The sequence below is a fragment of the Thamnophis sirtalis genome, unplaced genomic scaffold (assembly GCF_051295495.1).
Source record: "Thamnophis sirtalis isolate CommonGarterSnake01/CBP01778 unplaced genomic scaffold, rThaSir2_p1.2 scaffold_6, whole genome shotgun sequence".
In the NCBI taxonomy this organism is placed as follows: Eukaryota; Metazoa; Chordata; class Lepidosauria; order Squamata; family Natricidae; genus Thamnophis; species Thamnophis sirtalis.
Genome location: NW_028261386.1, coordinates 44,118,059 through 44,129,481, shown reverse-complemented (window position 1 = coordinate 44,129,481; position 11,423 = coordinate 44,118,059).

Here is an 11,423-nt window from a genome sequence, read left to right as displayed (position 1 = left end):
AATAAGCTGAACAAAGCACTGCAGGTGGTAAAATAGTGATTATGAATATCAAACCATTTATTACATTAACTTAAAAAGAAGAAAAATGTAACTGAATATTGTAATCTCAAACCCAGTTCGAAAGCTTTGAAGATAAGCAAATAAAACAAGGAGGACACTATTTTGCATATTAAATCATGATACTATCAAATAATACACATACACCACACAAGTTAGACTGAGGTTTGTTTTGCAAAAGAATAGAGCTACAAAATGTTAATTAGAGGAAAACAGTGACTTACTAAAATGTTATTTAAAGTGAAAGCTTCATTTGCAAGAATGCAGACAAGCAAACAACAATAAGATTATCTCAAGTAAGAAAAGTTGACTAGCTTGTTCATATCAACAGAGTGCAAAATGCTAAAAATATTTATGTATATACCAAAATGACAATTGTATTTTTTCTATTTTCAAATTAATTTAATAATTAAGAAGTCTGAGAGCCAATTTAGTGTAGTTGTTTAACGCACTAGGCTAGAAACTGGGAGATTATGGGTTCTAATCTTGCAGTAGGCACACAGGCAGCTGAATGACCTTGGTCAAGTCAGTCTCTCTCCTTCCTTGGAAGGAGGCAACACCCTTCTGAAATCATGCCATCACAGGAACATGTCCAGGCAGTTGCCAGGAATCAATAATGACTCAAGGGCACACAAAAATAGTCAATTTAAAACTTGGGGGGTTAGAATTATTTTATTTAGCATTTAGAGCTAGCTGATTCTGTTTTGTAAATGTAAATTGTATCTGCGAACACACAAGTATAACTGAAATGAATTGAACTGATTTTGTATAAGTCTGCAAACAAAAGCCTAAAATTGCAAGAAGCTACATAAAGATTTACAAACTTCAGAAATGTAATTATATCTGAAGTGTAAATTGGAAAGATGTTTTGCTGTACCTAACCATACACTAAATATTACTTAATATTACCATCCACTGCCCCAAAACATTACCCCACATGATTAGCTGGGAAGGGGGGGATTCCTTAATTTAGTCTAATGCACTCAGAGAGCAGCCACATTAGAAAGTTGCCTGCAGAGCAAGTGTTTCCAGATGTCTGAAGTAAGAGATCTTTCAAATACTTGCAACGTATTTCTTATAAAGAACATGAATTTAGACTTACTGCTTGCCTATGAAACACAGACTGTAAAGTGATGAACATTCAAAGCATTGAGCATTTTAAAAAGCAGCTACATGCTACAAAGATTTTTAAACACGACCTCGGTGATAGCACCCAGATAAATTTATACATTTTCCATGCAGACTGAGGAGCTGAAACACAGGAGTTATGCCGTATTAAAAAATTAGATGAGGAAATTGAAGATAAATGTCTTCAAGACTCTGTGGATTGATCCAAAAATTAATGAAGCGCCTTGCAATAAGTTGCACTTCCCTTACAATGACTTATTAATTTGAGAAAATCATCAATTCAGATTAATAGAATTTTAGCATTGAATCTGAGACCTTTACAGGTTTGAAAACAGATTTGAATTGTAATAGGTTTTCTTATGTTTTGAGCTTTGCAGTATCTCAAAAACATTTGTACCTTTCCATTTATTTGGATAAATTTGGAAAGGGCGACTTGATGATGTAATTTACTCTTGTGTTAATGGGTAGCATGCCAATAGGTTTTATTTTTTTGTGCAAGTTCTTTTGTGATGTTTATGTCATATTCTTCTATTACAAAGTGTTTAGGCAGGTTCTCTTAAAGGACCAGAAAAAGAAAAAGATTTATTTAAAGGTAAAGGTAAAGATTCCCCTTGCACATATGTGCTATTCATTCCTGACCTTAAGGGGTGGTGCTCATCTCCATTTCAAAGCCGAAGAGCCAACACTGTCCAAAGAAATCTCCGTGGTCATGTGGCCAGCATTCCAAAGGAGCACGGAATGCCACCAAAAGTGGTGCCTATTTTTCTACTTGCATTTTTACATGCTTTTGAACTGCTTGGTTGGCAGAAACTGGGACAAGTAACTGGAGCTCATTCCGTTACGCGGTGCTAGGGGTTTGAACCGCCAAACTGCTGACCTTTCTGATCGATAAGCTCAGCATCTTAGCCACTGAGCCACCATGTGCCTTCAAGATGAGATTTATTTACTTATCCTTTGTGAACTGGTGCTTCCTTTTACCTTTCCCCAAATCCATGCCCTTTTATTTTTTATCATTTCTTAATATTATGCCAATTTCCTCAGCTTTCATTCTTGTTAATCCCTAATTTTTTCAGAAAATAAACATAAATTCTTCTATTATTTAATTACCTATTTGCTTTGTCTTGCATCAAGTAAACCTTCACTATGTTAAAATCTCTGATATGTTTGCTGTTAGATTATCATACGTAATGTAGATCAGTGATTCTCAAACTTTTCTTCACCACAAACCTCCTTTAAATACTTTTTGTGATCATGGTCATGGACCACAAAACGTAACTCAAGATTTAAATCATAACATTTCTCCAAAACTTTGCGAACTCCCACCTCCCCGTGATGATATTGCAGCTTCCCATGAGTCCACGAATCACAGGTTGAGAATCACGGTGTAGATTTTTTCTTTATACCATAGTATAATGTATACACAATAGTAATAACATATCTTTTGGATTTTCAAAAAATTGTGCACAAACACCACAAAATGTATCATAATAAGAAACAGCTAACATCTTTGATACTAAGTGTGCCAGTGCTCAAAAACCTACAGTAATGGCCAGCATGGACATAGACACCTTAATAGACACTGGCCTCTGCACAAGGAAAATGCTGTTATGTGGCATTCTTGGTTGTGTGAAAGCCATTGTGTGCACAGTCATGTGTAAAGGCATTATTAGTTGCGATATCATGTGACTGGATGTTTTCCAAAGGCTGATGTAATTTGAGAAATCTCTGTAGGTTTAGGAATTATTAGACACATATTCATATAATAAATGTGAATGTTTGAGTGGGACTCATATAACTGATTGTGATGTGATTGTTGGATACTTAAGAATATTTTCATATATGCAAGAATTCCACACACAAAGCGGGGTTTATAAAAACAAACCCTGTGATAGAGGGTTAGATAGATAAGACTTAGGATCATAGGCCAAAATAAAAACTAAACTAAATATCACAGGAAGAGCCTTGAAGAACCTTAACAATTAAGACTCATAGTTGAGTGGAGTATATACCAAATAACAAAACACAGTAACCTAAAGAAATAGAATTGTTTCATAAATGAGTAAAGTAAATAAGTAAGTAAAATAAATCAGAATGCCTGGGAACTTACAAGAAGAAATGGGAAAGCAACTGTTTCTTATACTGGTAGTATAACAAAACATTGGCTGTAGTTTCTATTGTACCTGCATCACAAGGTATAGAAAGAAAGGAATATGACCTTGATAGAAATTCGCAGGAAATGTTATCGATGAAATAGTTTTTAAAGTCCAAAACAACGAAATAGCATTTGAAGGTGGCTCAGGCAGGTGCCTCTTTAATTCACTGGATTATAAAAAGGAATGTGTGCCTTGATTAAAATAGGAGACTTGAATGGCTGAGGCTGATGACTGGGTATCTTTTGGTATAAATAATTCAGATGGATATTTCATGTTTGATGGTGTGCTCAAACCTATTTACTAGTTCTGTGACTTTGGATGTTTGTGGAAAAAACCCTAGGATTTTAGACTTGGAATAGATTATAAATAGGTTCTTGTTGTGGTAATAAAATAACAGAGCACACAAGGCTTTTTTTAAAGGTTGACAGGAATCAGAGACAAAAGTATTTCATTGTAGCATCTAATAGTAAAATAATGTGCCACTGGACCAATTTAGGTGGGTAGGTATTATACAAGTACACAAGTGCAAACAATCATGTTCAGTATCTATAATAAAGCTGCCATAAAGTATCAGATGTACTTTATGAAAAATGAAGTTTGCAATAAATAGGAAGTAAGTGTATTTTTTGCAATGAAATAGAATTTAGGAACTGTAGGATTGATTTCCTGACATAAACAAATACATAATATTTGACTTAATATGTTTTACCATCAAATATAAAATATTTCCTGGTCTTGAGTCCTTTTGACAATAACTAAATAAATCCATTTTATGTGTTTAATATGGAGAAAGGTTGTGGCCAGATAGGCTTTTACTTTAATAACTGTATAGAGAGAAGTTTCAGCAAGTATATCATGCATTAAAAATAGGGGTCCTGTCCACTTCATGCCCTAAGCTCAAATATGATATTTCATGAAAGATTGAATGCTGTCCCACATATAAATTGAGGGAAGAAAGCTACTAAGCTCAAATATAAGGTAAAGGTTCCCCTCGCACATATGTCCTAGTCATTCCCGACTCTAGGGTGTTTCAAAGCTGAAGAGCCAGCGCTGTCTGAAGCCAGCGCTCCATGGTCATGTGGCTGGCATGACTGAATGCTGAAGGCGCATGGAACACTGTTACCTTCCCACTAAAGGTGGTTCCTATTTTTCTACTTCCATTTTTACATGCTTTAGAACTGCTAGGTAGACAGAAGCTGGGACAAGTAACCGGAGCTCACTCTGTTATGCAGCACTAGGGATTCGAACTGCCAAACTGCTGACCTTTCTGACCTAAAAGCTCAGTGTCTTAGCCATTGAACCACTGCGTCCCTGAATAAGGTTAGCTCAAATATACCTGATCATTATTTTCTTAGTAGCATCCTATGTAATTTAATATCTGCACATGAATTTCAAAAGGTGTATAATAACAATTCCTGGAATACATGAATCAGTTGAATTAAAAGTGGTGCTCCTTTATTCAGTCATTGTATTGTAAAAAGCCCCACATGCAGCCAAGAGAATCTATAGACTCTTATGAGCAGCCACTGTAAGGAGAACCTCCCTAATTTCTCTCAGCTACGTGTATCATCTTGGTGCTATAAAAGCTGCAATGCCTCTGGTAAGGGAGGAATATTAAGGAAAATCTTTTTGGTTTTCTTTTTTTTTCTTTTGTTAGATGCCATCTGTTAGATAAGATATAAAAGAGATGATAATTACCTCAGTTAATTAAAGACCCGAGGCCATATTTTCTACATGAAGGTAGTTAATCCAAATGCCCTGGCAAAATTCCAGTCGAAGTTATTACATACTATTGGCCTATGTTCCCTTTCAAGAACAATATGGAATGTGTCTTCCCTTTTCTCTTCAGGCCATAATGAAGAAGATGCATTAAAGCCCAGAAAGTTGGTAGAGGCAATAAAGTTATTATCAAAGTTGGCATGAGTTACTGCCAACTGGAATGAAGAGGAGAGAATCTTTGGTGGTGGATCTTAAGTATTTCTAAATGCCTGGCAAAAGACCAAGCCACATGACTGCACTAGCTAACTAGCTACAACTGCTGATGTTTATTTGGTATTAGGGCCTGTAATTGCTTCAGAAAAGTAACTCCAAACCTTTGCTTAAGGGATGGTACTTAAGCAAAGAAGAACTGAAGAAAGAAGAAAGATGGAAACAAACATGGAAAAACAAGTAATATTTTCCAAAAGATTTTTGAAATCAGGAGGAGGCTCCAACTTTGAACTGGTATGCTAAAAGATATCAACTGACAGAGAATAATTGATTCATAGAAGATCAAAGGAATATATTGAAATTCTGAACTACAGAAATGTCAACATATTGTGAATAGGGAAGACCTCTCTATTTACAAGAATTTCTAGTACTAGAAAATGTTATTAGATCAATATTCCAGCCATTACTAAATCAGAGGGTCACAGGAACCTATGGAATACCTGCAAAAATATGGCTAACAACAAAAAAGAATTAGTAAAACTTTGAACCAAATTATATCAGCAAATGACCTTGTGTTCAAAAATAGGAAGAAGACAGTTTATACATCAATACCAAAGAAAGGAGACTTAAGAGCACATACACTATCATACAATATCTTTAATTTCACATGCCAGTACAATAATGCTTAATGCTTAACAGAAGTTACATGGAAAGGGAGATACCAGATGTTAAGCTGGTTTAAAGAACAGGAGAAATTGCTGTTGATGCACTTGAATGATTAAGAAATTCAAAGAATATTAAATAAATCAATATGTACTTAACCAATTATAGAAAGGCCTTTGTCAAGCTGTGAAATATGAATTACAAGCTCTCCTGTTCCTTTATAGGTTTGCATTCCTAAATAGTTTTATTGTTGATTTTGCTTCATAAAACAACTGTTTTGTATTGTAACATTTACAGTGTGGATAGAACAAGAAGCAATGGATGGAAACTAATCAAGGAGAGAAGCAACTTAGAACTGAGGAGAAATTTCCTGACAGTTAGAACAATTGATCAGTGGAATAGCTTGCCTCCAGAAGTTGTGAATGCCCCAACCCTGGAAGTCTTTAAGAAGATGTTGGATAGCCATTTGTCTGAAACAGTATAGGGTTTCCTACCTAGGTAGGGAGTTAGACTAGAAGACCTCCAAGGTCCCTTCCAACTCTGCTATTGTATTGTATTGTATTTACTAAAATGTGAATGAACATTTAAAATGTGTGTTCTGAGAAAATTTGCAGAAATAGATTATATAATAGATTAATTAAAAAGGAAGGGATTTACATGAAAGAAAAACTATCTATTACCAGGTTTTATGCTTGCAAAGTTGTTTGTCCTGACCACCCCCAAGCTAGTCAATAGGGCCTTTCCTGTGGCAAGTAATATTTGCCTCCAAGTGACCACACACAGACAGTTGTTAAACTGAAGGACTTGTGTTGCAGGATGTGCCAAAAATGTGTAAGCAAGCATGCTAATACACATTTAGTGGATTAGTCCTTTTCATCATGCAAATGTACATGTGTATGCACATGCTCTCTCTCTCTCTCTCTCTCTCTCTCTCACACACACACACACACACACACACACACACACACACAACTGAATTCAAGGGAGATAGGAGAAAAGTTGTCTAGGGGAGAAAAGGTTTGGCTGTACGTCATAGATTCACGGGATTCAGCCAAGGAAGCCAAGCCCCTGGCTGAGTTCCAGTCTTTTTTTTTTCCTTCTCAAAGAAGCATGATTTCATTCTTACCATGAGGCTGTGGCCTTATCTCTACATGAATAGAAAGCTGTATTGTCTCCTATGTAATTCTGCCCAGCAGTTTGAAGCAGATGACATATCTTAAGAGAAAAATATTTCTAAAACCTATTGAATCCATTTACAGTATATTAAAAAGAATTGAATTATATACTTGCCTTTCCTAGAGGACAAGGATGGCTTCATATATAAAGAAAGGGGATGTGCTATCCAAATAGGATTGCTTACTTGCTCTTACTCCCTGAATGAAAAGAAGAAAATAAATGCTTAATAAGTAAATATTTACTGCAGTGAATTTGAGTATATGACCCTAATTTCTACCTAACAAATACTTATTCTCTAATAAATGGACTGAGTTATATGGCCAAAGTCTGTACATAGTTGGTGTTGAAAACTATCTTACCTTAATCCATTTAACCTTGACTTGTGCGTTCCTGACTTCTCGACTCTTTGACCACTATTGTGATATTGGAGCTTTAGGATGCTATCTTGCTTTAGGATTTTCTTTCAATTTTATGATGCTGGCTTCTAACTCATTTTCAAACCAGGTTTGGATCCTAATTTCATTTTTGATACCTATAAAAACCTGGTCTGCATGAATATCAGAATGCCTGAGAAACTCCTGAGAAGTTGTTCCTTCACAGAGTCCATACAAAATCTATGCAGCACCCCACTGTTAATTCCTGGCCACGGAAAGAGTAACAAACTATGAGTTTTTCATCTAATGGGTATCTTCATCTCTCAGAGGTCCTCTGTAAAGCAAGATGCACTCTGTGACCATATTATGGGAAGAAGCCACAAGGGGATAGTGGAAACTATGACTCCAGCAGTTGTCCATTCCAGGCCAAAAATAAGGACTCAGCCAAGCCCACCCACCAGTTCCTCAGAGAAAATCCCAAGCTGTCTCTGGAAACCCACTGGCTCTATCAAATGTCTGAAGCAGATTGACCATGTTTCCCTACATGGGTCATATTTCCCTACAGGGAAGGATAACATCAATGAGTCAAAGAGAAACAAAGGAATGAGCTGATATACTTGGGTTTATTTACATTTCAACATTTGAATTCAAGATATTTCTGATTTTACCTTCAACCCTAGAACCATTATTTCATCATACCTCAACTATCCTCATCATTGCTGTTCTGGCAATGCTGAATCCTGCCTGTGTACTGACCAAAGCTCCTACCAATGGAACACCCCCCCCCAAAAAAAAGGGCATCCAACCAGCCTCCTGCCTCCCAAGCTTTGTCTTTCTTTCTCTCAGAGGGGGAAAACATTGGTTACTCAAGGTAAAAAAATAATAAAAGAGGTCAGACAACATGGTTTCTTAATTTCAGCAGGGAGAAATAAGAGCAGAGGAGCCAAACAGTGGGGGATGAAGCAAAAGTTCTCATGGAGAGCAACAGCCCATCTCACAACTTCAGTATTAATGCTACAAAATATATTTTCAATCTTCCACCTGAGTTTCAGCTGAACCAGAAATCAATGTGCTCAGCTAAGAGAAAATCTGCTTTGGCATTTTAAGAAGTGTAGAGAGATTGTCAATTACAAATTCACTTAATCACATATTGTCATGATGTATATCCCTACTATAGCATAGAAATGAAAAGAATACTACAGAATATTAAAAAATGGGACTATAAACATACAACAAGACTCAGAGGGTTGTTCCAGCAACATAGAAACAAGCACTATCTGCATACAGTACTTAAATTCCTTAATCAAAAATAGTTTTCTGCACATTCTGAGCTTAACTTTCTCTGGACAAAATCTATTACTTGTCTCTCTCCTAAAAGTGTTTACAGTCAATCTTTGAATGAAAATCCTTAAAGTATTTGCATGGATATAAAAATAGTTATTCCACCTTTCTATGGATTAATTATAAAGATGGGAGTGTTTCATAATGCTTCATGTAAAAAATAACAGCACTGTATCTCAGCAGTATTCATAATCTTTTTTATTAATTTCAGTTTCATTTTTTCATTTTTATGAAACACCAACCGTAAAAATAAGATAGTAACGTACTATATTAGCCTGAAATAATTTATTACTTTTCCAGGTAACAGTGTGCATTCTCCGTTGTTAAAGGAAATAAAGAGCAATGGCAAATTGCCAGAATTGAACTTGCCTATCCAGTGAGAATATCTTAAAAGGCCTTTTAAGTCCTCCCCACCCCCAAAGTGAAGGGATCATGGGCAATGTAAAAGGCTTTCTCTGTAGTAATCCCACTTTGGAACTTCTTAACTCCACCAATTTATAAGTCTCCCTCCTTCGTGCTTTTGAGAAGAACTTTAAAGGCAATTTTATTTCACCAGGTTTCAACCCTAGTTATGTTTTATCGGAGTCCATCTTGGGAAAGACGTGACTTTTTTTAACAAATGATTTATCACTACAGTTGTTCTTATACCTTCAACTTACTTTATTGTTATTTTTATAATTTTAAAATAGTTTTTGAGTTTGGTAGGCTAAACAATATGTAAATAAATACATTTCTTAATGAATTTGAGAAAGTGAGGTTGATTTTAAACCAAAATGCGGGCCTACTCAAATTAGCTCCCTAAAATCAGTCAGATGACATTTCCTGATTTCCATGTTATCTGTGATCCTTTTAATTCAAGTACCAAGGTTTGAATCTGGGGTCTTCTGCATATAAAACTTCCCTTTCATAGTAAACAAATGGTCTTTCTAACAGGCAAATTGGCATGTAGCAAAAATAACTAAAACTAGAAGAATGATAGCTCATATTCAACGGGTTGAGTACCATAACATGGCTTTCCAGTCTTTCAATTAGCAGCAACATGCTGAAATTATTGGGGGGAAGTTAATCTTTGTGTTTTGAAGACAGAAATTCAATCTGTGAGAAAAACCACTTCCATTTCTTTTTTAACCTCATATCAAGCAACCCCAAATCTATCATCATCATTAACACAGCCCAACTTCAACGTCATGAATTCAAGACATTTTTTCTTTTGCTAGAAGATAGCTTTATTGTTGGAATGCAAGAGGTTTGCCTCATTCTTTCACACATAACCTTAATTGTATGGCAGCAATTTTAAAAACGTGCCACCAGAACCCAACTATTTTAACTCAAGATTTTTGATGGCACAAACATTACTTGCTCAAATGGCACATTGAGAAGCTGTCTAGAACCATGGCAGGACTGAGAAATAGGATAATTTTAAAAATAGTTAAATTTAAAGCAAAGTCAACCATATATCTAAAGTTTCAAGATAATCCAAAACTGGTACATTAAAACGCATCCATCCCAAAGACACAGGGTGACTTGTATAAGAATCTGAAATTAATGAATATCGTAGATGAGCTTTCAATGACATTCTAAAAGATCTCTTTAAATTATAAAATGGTTTGATCCATATGATGCTATTGTGTGGATATGGCCACAATTCTACTTCCTTTTGATTAGCTCTTCTGCCATACTACAAATCTAGAAATTCCATAAAGAGGTCAAGAAATCTACTTTTGGAAGCTGTCAAATTCTATCAAAGAACGCATATGTTATTTTTAACAGTTATTTCCCTGGTCAATTTTATTTTCTGTTTCTTCTGCCATTAAATTAATATTTTTATCAATTGGACAAAGCAATTTAACCTCCACCAATAGGTGCTTTCAAATATATAGTATTTCAATTCCCATTATCTGTAGTTAGTATACCCAATAATAAAATGAGTTGGAAATTGTAATCCAATAACATGAAAGATATTAAAATGGAGAGATAAAGCAGAATATGTAGGTATTTCAAATACTTATGTGAACTAAATGTTTGCATAGGGTATGCCTATGTGAGGGTCTGAGAGACCTAATTCAAAGGAGCAACTTTATGGTGGCACTAGACAAGATACCTTTAATCAAACTCACCAAATTTGTGAGTTGGTGCAAAACGATTCTGATCCTGGAAATCATGTATAGATATAAATCAAATATTCTTCTCTGGTGCATTTGCCCCAATGACTAGTACTTTGAAAGCAGCATTAAAAGGTTCATTCTTGAAGTAAGAAACATCTAGTTGTGAGTAAAGTATTTTGCAGACCTATAGTTTTACTAGGAAGCACACAACTGTCTATTAGGGCTAGGCCAAGTGATTTAAAGGCAAGACTGACTCAATCTCCAGGGTGATAGATGTGGTATTTGAAAAGTACATGTAGGGCCAACTAAATAATCAAGCTGCACAATTCTGAGAGCTGAAGTCCCAGCTAAATGATTGTGCTGCACAATTTTGAAAATTGAAGTAAACACATACAGGGAAGGTGATACACGGGTCAATATGGCTTACCTATATTAAAAAAAAACTATATATAATTTTTTTTTTAGGTAGGACATCAAACATATAAAATGTGTGCTTT